Below are 13,889 nucleotides of genomic sequence, written 5' to 3'. Positions count from 1 at the left end.
TTTGTAATCCTTCACAGAAGTAAACTAGATGGTTCAGGTTGGCCATTGTTGTGGCTGCGCTACTTGTGACCTGGTGTCAGGCGGGCGACTTGGAGCGCATCTGAGCCAAGCCAGACTGACAGTAATTACGAGGCTTAATGCGCGGAAAATTAGGGAAGGGGAAGGATAGAGAGGGGGGGGGGCGAGGAGGAGGGAGAGAAGTGCTCCATGAGTCCATAGCATCAACCGCATGACGTCACAGCCTCACATCTGGTGCTTGCCGGCTTACTGCAAGGAACATGTCTATAATGACAAGAGTAAGCTCCCTGGACAGCACAGTACATTACATGTCATCCTTTATGTAGCAGCGAGCTCTGACAAGGTGCGAAGCTCGGGATACCAAAGTCCTTTAATCAAATGTTCACGTAGTTCAAACTATTTGATCTGCTGAAGTAGAAATATATTTATTGAAAGTAAATTACAAGTAGCAACAGAGGTCCCTCTGGCTGTAACTAACTGCCACTTCAACTTACTGTAAATATATAAATTATTACACAAAATCTAATAAAAAGAATACATAAAAGAGCGTAAGATACATTTTCCTCTTTCTTTCTTTCTTTCTTTCTTTCTTTCTTTCTTTCTTTCTTTCTTTCTTTCTTTCTTTCTTTCTTAATCTGCTTACCCTTCAGGGCTGGTTTTTCCCTCGGACTAAGCGAGGGATCCCACCTCTATCGCCTCAAGGGCAGTGTCCTGGAGCTTCAGACTCTGGGTCGGGGGATACAGGGGCCTTGGAGGGGGATAGGAAGATTGGAAGGGATAGACAAGGAAGAGGGAAAGAAGCGGCCGTGGCCTTAAGTTAGGTACCGTCCCGGCATTTGCCTGGAGGAGAATTGGGAAACTACGGAAAACCATTTCCAGGATGGCTGAGCTGGAAATCGAACCCACCTCTACTCAGTTGACCTCCCGTGGCTGAGTGGGCCCCGTTCCAGCCATCGTACCACTTTTCAAATTTTGTGGCAGAGCCGGCAATCGAACCCAGAACTCCGAGGGTGGCAGCTAATCACTCTAACTACTACACCACAGAGGCGGACTACATTTTCCTACTGAGGATAATAGATGAGATTAAAAACTAAACATCTATTAGATTACAATATTACTTTTACCATTTTATAAACATAGACTATACTAATAAGGAAGAGAAGACATGAGAGAAACCTAAGAATTTTATTGCCGAGGATGAATTAAGAATAAAACTGAGCATCTAAAATGTCTCTAGGTGATTATATTTCGTACTATTTAATTAATTTGGTGAAAATTCATTTACATGGCTTAATAAGTGGAAAAGTAGCAGTATTAGAATTTTTTTCTGAGTTCCGACACCACTTTGCTGTATTTCATATAGTTTAAGTTCATTGTATAGTTGAGAGACAGTGACAATAAACGACTTGCTTCACTTTACCGTACGATGCTGTGGAACCTGAAGGGCGTCAGCTGTAAATCTATTGTCTCGACCATGCACTTGACTCTTCGGAAGAAAGGTCTTGCCCAAATATGAGGGAGCATTAGATTTTAAAACTCTCAGCAGTAAGCAAGCAGCCGAGTATGATCGTCTATTCTTGAGTTTCACTGACGCTTGGAATGAACGTACTGCCTCGGTGTTTGCCTGGGAAACCATGAGAAATCATCTTCGGAAATTTCGACGGTGTGGTTCAAACCTGCCATCTCGCAAATGTAAACCAACAGCTACAATATCCGTAACGTGTGGTGAAATCACGGAATAGCTATAATACAAAAGAGATTTTACCCTGTATTGTAAGCGTATCGGTCATCCATATTATTAATTGGAAATTGGTTTAGGCAGTAGAAACATCTGTCAAGCTCCGGTGTCCATGTGGAAATCAAGTTGCATCAGATTACACAACACCTCCGGCTTGGTGGCGCAGATACAAGTCCGTCATAGCTGGAGAGATCGCCAGAAAGAGAGCGAGCTATGAAAAATGACAAGGAAGGAAAATACATAGTGATAACTCCACCCACTAAAATTGGCCGAAACACGGTAATGCCAACGTCCAAGCTTGATTTGTGTTCTAAGATTTCGAAATAAGCGCATTAATTAGTAAGGGAAACCTCGGCATGCCATATGTTTTTATAGTAGACTTCTGCCAAAATTATATTTGTTTGTAAAATTTCAACGTGTGGAAAATTACGCCACCAGAAGATTATATAAGTACCAGTAGAGTACCCATGCTAGCTAAGAATTCAGAATCCGGACGGGTGATCCCCCAAAAGGCGTCGTATTTAATTGTAAATATTAGAGAAATCGCCGATCGATTTGTTTACCTCGCATAACCAAATTACTTAGAATTCTGAGCTACACGTTTTACGGCATCGCCGATGTCAGAGAACTCGTAGAACGGCTGACATGCAAAATGTGGTGGGGACCGTGCGCCCGCCATTGTTCGTGTTGGGGTAAAATTATAAACGTTACGCGCTGATGCGAAAAGGGGACTTGACGTGAAGTATTGGAGGCAGACACACGGTCTGTTGGTGTCCTGGTCTTACCTTTTTTCGGGAGTGATAGTGTACGTTTTGTCGATGCGCTGTATGAAATATTATGTTCAAGTTACAGATAAAGCTAAAGTACAGAAAGTATGTGAAAATGTTACTAGCAGGACGATCGTATCACTGTAAAGACGACCGCGGGAACTGTTAGAGTTTCATAAACTGTGCTTGTGAAAGTACATTAGACTTGTTCCAGTGAAGACGACCCCAGGATTATGACGGTGCTCAAGAGGACCAGAAGAGAATTTGAACGAGTGATCCACGCCAGCGCCATGATGTATTAAACGTCGCCAGGGGCCTTCCCGAGACCCGAGCCCTGAATTTCTTGACATGACGATAAGTACACGATCTGAAATAGTAATCTTGTAAATGTGGGATTATTTTACGTAAATATATAGATCACGTATGATAGGATAGTATATGTGACATGCATGTGTTTTTGAATTAGTGAGAGGCTTGTGAGTTGTCTCCATATTTTATTAAATAATGTTTACCTAGATGGGAACGGAAATTCTGGTATATGGGGTAAATTTCCGAGCCTATCAAATGTTAATTTAAAGTAAAACATGTGCATGGATTTATAAATGAAATAGGGCCTATCCCTAAGGCTGAGAGTGCTTTAGATTGAGAGGGTAAAATATAGATTTGTTTTATTGAAGATTTCAAACGGTAAAATTAATATTTTCCTTTATATGGGATATGTAATTGATGTTGGTAATGCATGTGGGTAGTGTCTTCTAAATACCAGTATTGGTATGATAATCGTGGGAGTAGCGAAGCACTCTGATTTTAAAGTAAATTTGCATTAGTAGAAGAGAAAGATGGCTGTATAAGATTGTGTGATGTGTGACACGCCTGGACTCGAAAGCACGCCCTCCGATTTTAGATAGGGTTTTTCTTCTATGTCAAGAGTTGTATACATTTCCTTTAATTAGAATATAGTTAACAGCTACGTTCAGATCCATTTGATATTTTTGTTTGCATTCAGATTTGTAGGAAAAGCATAGGATGACTTTGTGTGCGATCGACTAGTTGTGAACCTGGGTCTTCCAAGTGTAAGGATATGATATTGATAAGATGAATAGCGGCTTGATAAGATGTAAAGAGAACTAAATGGGCAGGGAATGTATAAGCAAATAAGGCTTTGAATACAATATGATATTGGTTGAAATGATATATTTACCACGATATTTTCTCTAGGAGACTGAATGCCTTGCCTTGATAATGTTTAAAATGAAGTGTCACCAGCCAGCATTTAGAAGGACGGCTCTACGACGTTTGATTTATGACTTGCTGAGAGGGTGAGCTTGGCCGCTCTAGTAAGAAAGATTTTGTTTTCGAGCCTGCACAAATACGGAGAAATTTAGGGGTTCGCAAATATACGCTCGCATTCAGAAGACTTCCTTTTAATTCTTACATGATTATGTCTAAAGTATATGAGTAACTGGAACGACATAATAGTATTATTTGTTGATCTTTTGAATAATTTAGATAGAGATTTTCAGAGACACATTTATCGGTGGCATCCTGGAGACCACCGGTTCGAAGTCCAAGGCAAGCCCTGGATTTTCCGTCAAACACAAGTTTTATTTTTCTTGTTCCATGAAATACAGCAAGTTGTATGCGTTTATTGTTTACTCTTCCGTTTGTAGTGTGTGTACATGTCCGTTTCAATGTGTTCTTTTAGACTGATTTCATGTTCGATGTCTGAATTCGATATCGGGTTTTGCCTCGTGATTTTTTCCTCGGGAATTATTGCGATGTGGGTTCTATTCCGAACCCGACATCTGTTTAATTTTGTTGTTGGTTGTGTTATGTCTACTAGTGCTAGTTTATTATTTTTTTACTAATTAGGAGTGTAGTTAATTAATTAGGCGACCACTCAAAGTTGTCTCCGATATTTTTGCGTAGATAATGTATTTTTAATGTGATATTCCTGTACTTATGGATATTTCAGATTCGCGTGTGTTTAATGATCTAGATGTATTCGTCGTCATGTCGTAAACGAAAAGAACGTTCAAGTTGATTTAATTTTCAAATGAACGGAGTCATATCCCTGAGTCTATGTATTCAAATAATCAGACATTATACATTTGATTGTAGTGATATTCAGGGTTACAGTGTATTAATTTATGTGTTTTATCAAGGTATATTAAATAGGGTTTGAAAGTTTGTCTGCTTATCATTTTCCGTAGTTAAATGCATCCTAGTTTTCCTCCGTTCTCTTATGCTTTTAAGTTAGTTTTAGTGTTGTAATTTTTTGATATTATGTCGCGAACGTGCTATGGCCCTGGGAGGCCGGTTGTTGTATTTCGGAACGGAGGGAAGTGCAGTCGATCTTTGCACGGTCAGAAGAGCATTTGTTCACTCATCAGTTTTTGGATGGTATTTTCCTTGGTTTTCCAGATGAGGTGGCATTGACTCTAGATTGAAAAGGTCCATACCATCGAACACCTTGGCGTGTGGTCCTGTATGGCGGTAACCCAATTTTGGGGGAAATGTTGCTGTTGTATGGTTCCAGTATACGTTCCAGCAAAGCCTTTTTCCAAAGGCAGTTGTAGAAAACTGTTCACTAGGGAAGGTCGCCCAAGTCTCCTTAAATCATTACCAGTTCAAAAATTAGATAATGTATTTAGACTAATTGTCTTCATATGCCTAAAATGTGGTCTGTGATGACCACAACAATGTTTCTTCAACTTAAAAAACATAGGGCTATTTTCTCGTAGAAAATTCGACTTACAAGAATAATGTGTTGCGGGTCAGTATTTACATGCATGACAGGAGGTTGATAATCCCTTGCGTTTCTTTAGAAAATGAAGAAATATTTCGTCGAAGAAATTGTATTTCATTGCTATGGTATGAAGAGTGACCAAAATATAATTCACTATTAATTCAAGCCTACGTATTTTCGGAGAAAATTAAATCCCTAAGGGATATTCTTTATATTTTGACGGATTCAGTAGGTGGACGAGTTGTTCTCACTATATTGAGATCTTGTTAATACTCAGTGAATTTACAAGGAGCCTGGCTACTGTATCAGCTTGTAGCATTTTATAATTGACACTGGTCGTTCAATCGCAATGCAGATGTTGAAGGGAAAGTTAGGGAACGGCATTCTTCAGCTCGATATTGGAAGGAGTTAGACTGGGAAAGCCACGTGGGCACATTGTAACCAATGAATGATGCACGTGGGAGTCCTGCGGAAAATAACTTATTTTGTCATTTACAAGAGACTTGGTACATTGTGGTCAACAATTTGGTGACCTGAATATCGAGAAGTACCTCTGATAAATTTTGCCGAGGCAGGTGGGGGGAGGTTTCTACTGGTGTATTTGTGATGATTTTCTACTACTAGGGCAGTAGATGGTAGAGAGTAGGAAGTGATGAAGCTATAATAGAGGAGTGTCTATTTCAATAGGTGCTATTTCCACTTCAGAATAAGAAAAGTATTTCTTCAATATGCATTGCAGTAGTCGTCGAATACTATCGAGTGTCATAAGCAATCCATACCAAAACAGATGTAATTCCTTAAGATTTGTTCCATTCCCGAACATGGTTCCGTGCCTATTATTCTACGCTTTATGCATTTTTCCCGCCATCGATCGATGCAGAGAGGGGGTCGGTCCACAAGTGGCCACGGCTGCTCCGTGTTTCGACAGCTCTGCACTCCGACCGACCAACCGAGCAGAGGAGGGTGGCTGCGGCTCTACGCCTCTGCATTCGAGAATCGGAGTCGGAATCGGCTGTCCTGAGAATGGTTTACCCTTGTTTACCCTGATTTTCCATTCTCCTAAACTAAGGATAATGCCGGGACAGTTCCTAAAATAGGCCATGCCCGCCAACCCCCTCACCCTCTTCGAACATCTCCTCCACCGTATCAGATCTCCCTGGCCTGAGAGACGGCGTTACCCTTTAGGGGGCCCGCCGTCCCCTTCAGGGATGGGCTGAAAACATTGCAGTAGTACTAATTTTTCCCGCAACCCTCTTAAGATTGAAATGGCGCCTTCTGAACAGATGCTCCTCAATTATGTAAGATGCCCTCACACCATTTACCAGGAATTAAAATGAGAAATCACGAGGAACCAAACGTAGGTAGGCTGATAATAGACAGTAATGCAAAACATAAGCGAATACATAATTCAGGTTCATGAACAAATGTCCATCAAAATGTGTATTGCTCTCAGGATGGATGACGTCCGCCTCCGAAGCGTAACGGTTAGCACTACTGGCTGCCGTCCTCGGAGGCCCGGGTTCGATTCCCGGTATTGCCAAAAATTTAAGAATGACAGGAGAGCTTAAATGGTTCATGCAGCTCACCTCCACTGGGGTGTACCTGAAAAGAGCTGCATCACCTCTGTAAAAGGACACGAGTTTACTTCACATTCAATGCCACACGAAATAATAATAATAATAATAATAATAATAATAATAATAATAATAATAATAATAATAATAATAATAATAATAATAATAATAATAATAATCCTACGAGAGACAACGATTAATTTAAAACTTTAAAATATAGATTATATTTCTTTCCAGAAAATTAAATATTAACAAAACATATTTTAAGGTACAGGTAGCCAGGTACAAAATAGCCACTTAGATACAAGAATGGAAAACCCAAGGATTGGTAATTTACAAAGTTTGAGCTTCGAGCTCCAAATTTGCAAGTTTTCAATGTCGCTAATGTTACGTTGAGATAGATAAGGAGAGATATCTCCCAGGACACAACTTTCAAGAGCACTTTGCTCCAACGGTTACAAATCCGGCCTTCCAAACCCTCCATTCAATAGTACACAGCAATCTATTGCCTAACTTCACAAGAACTTACATGCTCTACATTTTTTTTTTTACCAAGGAGACTGCGCTCCCAAACTCTTATAGCATACTCAAGGCAATTATACATAATACCTTTCAATTTATGCCCTCTCTAGGCACAACCTACAATTTACAATTTAAATTACACAGGGGTATCTAGTATCCAACCTACTGGGTCTTCGTGAAAAAGAACAACAGGTTAAATTACTGGCCCTAACTCAAAAGGTATGGAGGCGAACACTCGCGCTCCTTGACAACTAAGTTTAAAACCCTACTTGGGCTCGCGGCCCGATGACACAGAGGCTAATCCCAAACTACTGAGGTAACTAGAAAGTTAAGTTAATTGATGATTTACAGGATGGAAACAGTTAAAAATCATACTCACCTCAAGATAAATTGAAGGGGAATTCGAGAGGGTAGCGCACTCTCTATCCCCGATTTACAGTTTAAGTCTTTATAAAAATTTTAAATCAAAGAAGAAAGTTTAAATTTTAGAAAACAGGTGGTTACATAGTTAAATATTAGAACCTCCCCCTCGTGTCAGTCTGCGGAGTTAGCAACAGAGATAGAAAACTGGTGGCCATTACCTGAGCTGATGTCCTGCCTGCGGAAGAATGAGGAACCCCGCCTCATCTCTTAACATACACGCTCAGTAATTCGACGATCTATAAGACAAGTTAACTTGAAAATCCGCAGCTTTTATACCCGAGGGGAGGGTTCGAGAAGGTTCTGGACTAAATCCGGACATACCCTCTCATTTTACTGCATAATCAAAAGTTACAAGAAGCCTATGATTGGCTGAAAAGTAAATGCAGAACATTTATGATTGGTTAAAAACCAACGCTGGCGGGATGAAAAGGAAGTGTTGAAAACCTTGAAGTATCAAAATAATCAAAGTCAATTCAGTTGAGGAAACCTAGAAACACAAAACTTCTTTAAATCACTAATTATTCCACCTTGCACCAGAGTGCATGACCTCAGTTTTTTTAGTAGAGACATTTCTGGAGAAAAGTGCGAACTTCTTGATGTAAATCAACACAAACCAAAGAAATCCAGTCAGTTTAGGAAACTTTAAAATAACATATTACTCTGTTATTTAGTGGTGACATCTTCTGATTAATGTCCCGACTTCATCCACCAGCTGTTTCAAGTTTAGTACGAATATAGCGTTCCTTAAGGCGCTTTATTTAAATGAACGGGGATGAGGTGTACCTCCTGGTATAATAATAATAATAATAATAATAATAATAATAATAATAATAATAATAATAATAATAATAATAATAATAATAATAAAAATTGTACCGGGAGGTACACCTCAACTACGCATATTCAAAAGAAGCGCCTTAATGAACTCTATCTATCTAACAAAACGTGAAACTGCTACTGCATGAAGTTGGGACATTAATCAGAAGATGTCACTACTAAATAATTGAGAAGTTTGTCATTTCTAAGTTTCCTCAACTGATTGGATTTATTTTGTTTGTTTTGGTGTACATCAAGAAGTTTGGACATTTCTCCATAGATGTTAAAAACTGAGGTCATGCACTCTGGTGCAAGGTAAAAGAATTTGTTATTGAAAGAAATTTTGTGTTTATGGGTTTTCTAAAGTAAATTAATTTTCATTTTTATGTATATTTCAAGGTTTGCAACACTGTTTTCTCATTCCGCCAGTCTTGAATCTGGCCAATAGGAATTTTCTGTAATTATTTTTCAGCCTATCACAGGCTTCTTGTTGGTTTTTTTGGGGTGTAACTTTGGATTCTGCCAATAAAATCGAGAGGGTGTATCCGGATTAGTCCAAAACCCTCTAGAACCGTCTCCTCGCGTATATAAGGTGCGGCCTTTCCGGCTAACTTGTCTCTTGATCACCGTATTTCTGAGAGTGTGGGTGTGTTAAGATAGGAGGCGGGGCGCCTCATTCTTCACCAGGCAGACCAGCAGCCAAGGTAATGACCACCAATCCTATTTTTCTGTAGCTACTTCCGCAAGACTTATACGAGGGGAAGGTTCAAATTTCTAATTATTTAATCTGTTTTCTAAAATGTAAACCTTATTTCGGCTAATGTAAAATTTCATAAATTCTTAAAACTGTAAATCGGGGATAGAGGGTGCGTTACCCTCTGGAGTTCCCCTTCAACTTGGTTTGAGATGTCTACGATTTCGTGACTGTTTTTCTTTCCTGTAATGCATTAACGTAACCTTCTTTCGAGTCACCTCACTAGTTTGGGATTAGCCCCTGTATCATCGGGCAGAGAGCCCAATTAGGATGTTTTAAATTGTATTGGAGTGCAAGTGTACTCCTCCATTCATTTTGTGTCCGGGCCAGTAATTTAACCAGTTTTTCTTTTCCACGAAGGCCCACTAGTGTGGGTAGTAGTTACCCCTGTGTACTAAATTGCAAAGTATAAGTTAGGCCTAGAGAGGCCAGAAATTTGTAAGATTTTTGATGCAATGTTGCCTTGAATAGGCTGTAAGAAATTGGAAAAAGTGGGAGAGCATGTAAGCTCTTTTCTTTGATTTCTAAATTCTACTGAAATATTGAGGAGTGTCTTTGGAAGGCCAGAGATTGTAACTTTTGGAGCAAGTGCTCTTGGATTTGGGAGATTTCTGTCTTTATCTAAAGAATACCTTTTGAAATTGTAAATGCGTAAACTAAGGGCTTGAAGCCCAAAATTAAAAATTCTCTATTCTGCGGTTATCTATTTTAATCCCCAAATTTGTCATTGTTATTTCACTAAGTGAAAAGTTGTTAAGTTTGTTTTTTGAAAAGAAATAACCTATATTTAAAGTTTTAAATTAATTTTTGATATTTTAGTTAGACCCATTCTACCCAGCGCTTTCTTTCACCTCTGCAATCCACCAAAACACGGTAATAATAATAATAATAATAATAATAATAATAATAATAATAATAATAATAATAATAATCATAAGGTTGATCAGTTCCTAGAATTGATGTACCCTTTAGATAAACTAAAACGTCATTTTCAAAGGATAAGATGCGAGACATTCCAGTGTTTTGATCCATCGTTCTGTCAGATCGTATCATTTCCAGTTCTTTTAAAGATGTTTACTCAGGATTTTCTTTTTTTACAATTAGCTTTGCGTCGCACCGACACAGATAGATCTTATGGCGACGGTTGGATAGGAAAGGGCTAGGAGTGGGAAGGAAGCGGCCGTGGCCTTAATTAAGGTACAGTCCCAGCATTTGCCTGGTGCGAAAATGGGAAATCACTGAAAACCATCTTCAGGACTACCAACAGTTGGGTTTGAACCCACTATCTCACAAATACTGGATAACTGGCCGCACTTAAGCTGCAGCTGTCGAGAGGTCATACACGGCACATTTTGTAATGGGATACCCCCTTTCCGTGACTTTTGGCCATTCAGTATGTTTAATATGAGGTATAAGAAGAGATTTAGACCAAGTTAGGGATTAACTCGATTGACGGAGCTGTCTTCGGTGGTGGGACCATGTGAGACGAATGGAGGGGGATAGGTGGAGGGTAAGAGAAGTAGAGGAAGACCAAGACAACAATGGTTAGACTCAGTTGCTAATAATTTAAAAATAAGACGTATAGGACTGAACGAGGTCATAGGTATATCAGGTATGTCAGATCGTGAAGATACTTGGTCCTTGGTTTTTCCATTCCCTTTCTTCCCAGAAATTTTTCCTCAATAATGTTGGTCCCGAAACTCTTATGTCTCAGGGTGTGATCAATGAATTTGGCCGTCCGTTTCCTCATCATGGCGAGTAGTTCACCCTTGCCTTTGATTTCATTCAAGACCCCTTCATTTGATCCTTTTTCCGTCCAGATAATCAGCATTCGTCTCCAGATCCACATTTCAAGAGGAGCTGTGTCAAGACAAATAATCATGTTACTTATTTCATGTTCTACTGACTATTTCATCCGGCTCTGCGCTGTAGGGGTAGCGTGCCTGCCTCTTACCTGGAGGCCCCGGGTTGGATTCCCGGCCAGGTCAGGGATCTTTACCAGTATCTGAGGGCTGGTTCGAGGTGCATTCAGACTACCTAATTGCAACTGAGGAGCTATCTGACGGTGAGATAGCGATCCCAGGCCGAGCCCGCTGTTGCGAGCTCAGGCGAGTCCTGTTCGTACTGTGTAAGCGGCGGCCCCGGCCGTCGCCGACAGGGTGAGTGTCGCGATCCGCGTCTCCCACGACGCAGACGTTCGGCATTGGGTACCTATCTCCCTCGCTCAGCGGAGGGGAACCGTCGCGGCTTCGGCCCGGCGGGAAGGTTTGAAATGAACGCCACGCCCATGCTCGAAACACTTCTTAGCTCTGTGACGAGAAACCCATGAAAATGATTGCTTCTCCTCCACTCACCGTGGAGAGAACGATCGAAAAAAAAAAAAAAACTGAACGGTGGATCACTCGGTTCGTGGGTCGATGAAGGATGCAGCAAATTGCGCGTCGACATGTGAACTGCAGGATACATGAACATCGACATTTTGAACGCACATTGCGGTCCATGGACCCAAGAATATCGGCCGAGAGGATTCGTCGTACTGACCACACGACACCTAATAATCTGCAGGTCATGGGACTGAGCAACGGTCGCTTCATAGGACATGGCCCTTCGGGGCTGTTGTGCCATGGAACTGTTTTTACGGTTTCTCAGTTTTTTTTTTTTTTTTTTGCAAGTTGCTTTATGTCGCACCGACACATATAGGTCTTATGGGGACGATAGGGCAGGAAAGTTCTAGGAATGGGAAGGAAGCGGCCGTGGCCTTATTTAAGATATTGCCCCTGCATTTGCCTGGTGTGAAATTGGGAAACCACGGAAAACCATTTTCAGGGCTGCCTACAGTGGGATTCGAACCCACTATCTCCCAGATGCGAGCTCACAGCTGCGCGCTCCTAACCGCACGGCCAACTCGCCCGGTTCCTGAATTTTGTCCCGCAGGGGTTCCTTTACGTCCTTATATATCTACCGATATATTTGGGCCTCTTGAAATATCGATGGAACGCGCCAACTTGGGTTCAAACGTCTCAGCCACTGAACCCAGCAATGGAGACCGTCATTAAGAGTTATGTTAGCTACACATTTATTAAGCAGCTACATTTGTCCGACAGCAGAATGAGCTGATTGGAGGGAACACTTGTGTAGAAGCGTGTTTAGAAAATGAATGTCGTCACACTAGAAGTTTCACTCAGTTCCATCATGTTTGTGTGTGCTGGGTTTATTTTGCGTTGGAATGGAAATCCACTCACGTTCATACACTAATACAGATTAATATTGATTATTATGGCAGCGTAACGCAATCCGGCCTGCCGTCATGTGTTGGGTCTGGAATGAGTCCTGTAACGAGTTTACCTCGCTTGGAACATGCAATCAGTGATAAAAAGTGACAAGAATTAACCAGGCAAGCTTCGTTACGGCCAGGCCTAATTATCTCGTTCCGACATTGCCACACTGACCCACGTTCCCCGATACATTACGGGATTACAAATTAAGCAAGTATGGTGACAAGTAAGTGGATTATCGTCCCGACTCGGTAACGAATTGTAACATGTTGTATATTTAACCAAAAAACTGTCTGAAAGTAAGATATACACTCAGCACCATTCACATCAATGTAATAATAAAATGTTATTTCAAAAATAAATTCCGCTGAAGGAAACCATAATTTAATTTCATCGATTGAAAATAGTGGCCTTTAGAATCCTGAAATTACCACCGTTTCGCGTCAGTGTAGCAGTGGGCTCATCAGTTGGATTTCTACACCTTTCCAGGATGCTGGCGGCTAGTGCGCCATTGAGATACTACTACGACTACCAGTAAACATGTTTTCATTCCTCCGCTGAAGGGGGAGGCGGGCCTCTTAGATGGTAACGCCGTCTCTCAGGCCGGGAGATTTGTGACGGTGAAGGAGATGCTCAGAGAAGGTGAGGGGGTTGACGGCCGTGGCCTATACTAAGAACTGTCCCGTCATTCGCCTTACTGCAGGAGAATGGAAAACCACAGAAAACCATTCTCAGGACAGCCGAGAGTGAGGACTATCCGTGAATTCCAGCCCTTTCCCGTCACCCGAATGCAGAGGCGTAGAGCCACGATAGAGCCATGGCCAACCCTCCTCTGCTCGGTTTACTGGTCAGAGTGCAGAGCTGTTGGACCACGGACCAGCCGTCACCACTTGTGGGCCGAGACCCACTCTGCATCTACCGACGCCGTTGAGACACCACTACAAGCCTCCTATGTTCGTAGGACAAAGCAATGGCGGTGCACTAGAGGAAGCATGTGCCTCCACTTCTATAAATGCCTGCCTTTGGCGTTTATAACAACAATTAAATTTCCGGAAGGAAACCGTAATTTAATTGTATCGATTACAAATGTTAAAAACATTTAAGCTCTTTTGGTCTTTTCTAGCAATCCAGCTGATGAGCCCACTGCTACACTTTGGCAAAACGATGGCAACTTCAAGACTGAGAAGGATTAAAGAGCTTAAATGTTTTAAAACTGTTATTTCTTTGTTGACCTTCATTTCAGAGAGCCCCGG

General features: G+C 41.1%; 1 pseudogene; it reads left to right on the top strand.

Moving 5' to 3' along the window:
* Positions 1-11,743: 11,743 nt before the first annotated feature.
* LOC136872845 (5.8S ribosomal RNA) lies at positions 11,744-11,878 on the top strand (annotated as a pseudogene).
* The last annotated feature ends 2,011 nt before the right edge of the window (positions 11,879-13,889 follow it).

Source organism: Anabrus simplex, chromosome 4 (genome assembly GCF_040414725.1).
Source record: "Anabrus simplex isolate iqAnaSimp1 chromosome 4, ASM4041472v1, whole genome shotgun sequence".
Classification (NCBI taxonomy): domain Eukaryota; kingdom Metazoa; phylum Arthropoda; class Insecta; order Orthoptera; family Tettigoniidae; genus Anabrus; species Anabrus simplex.
Note: the sequence above shows the minus strand (reverse complement) of the source record. Positions and strands in the feature narration are given on the sequence as shown.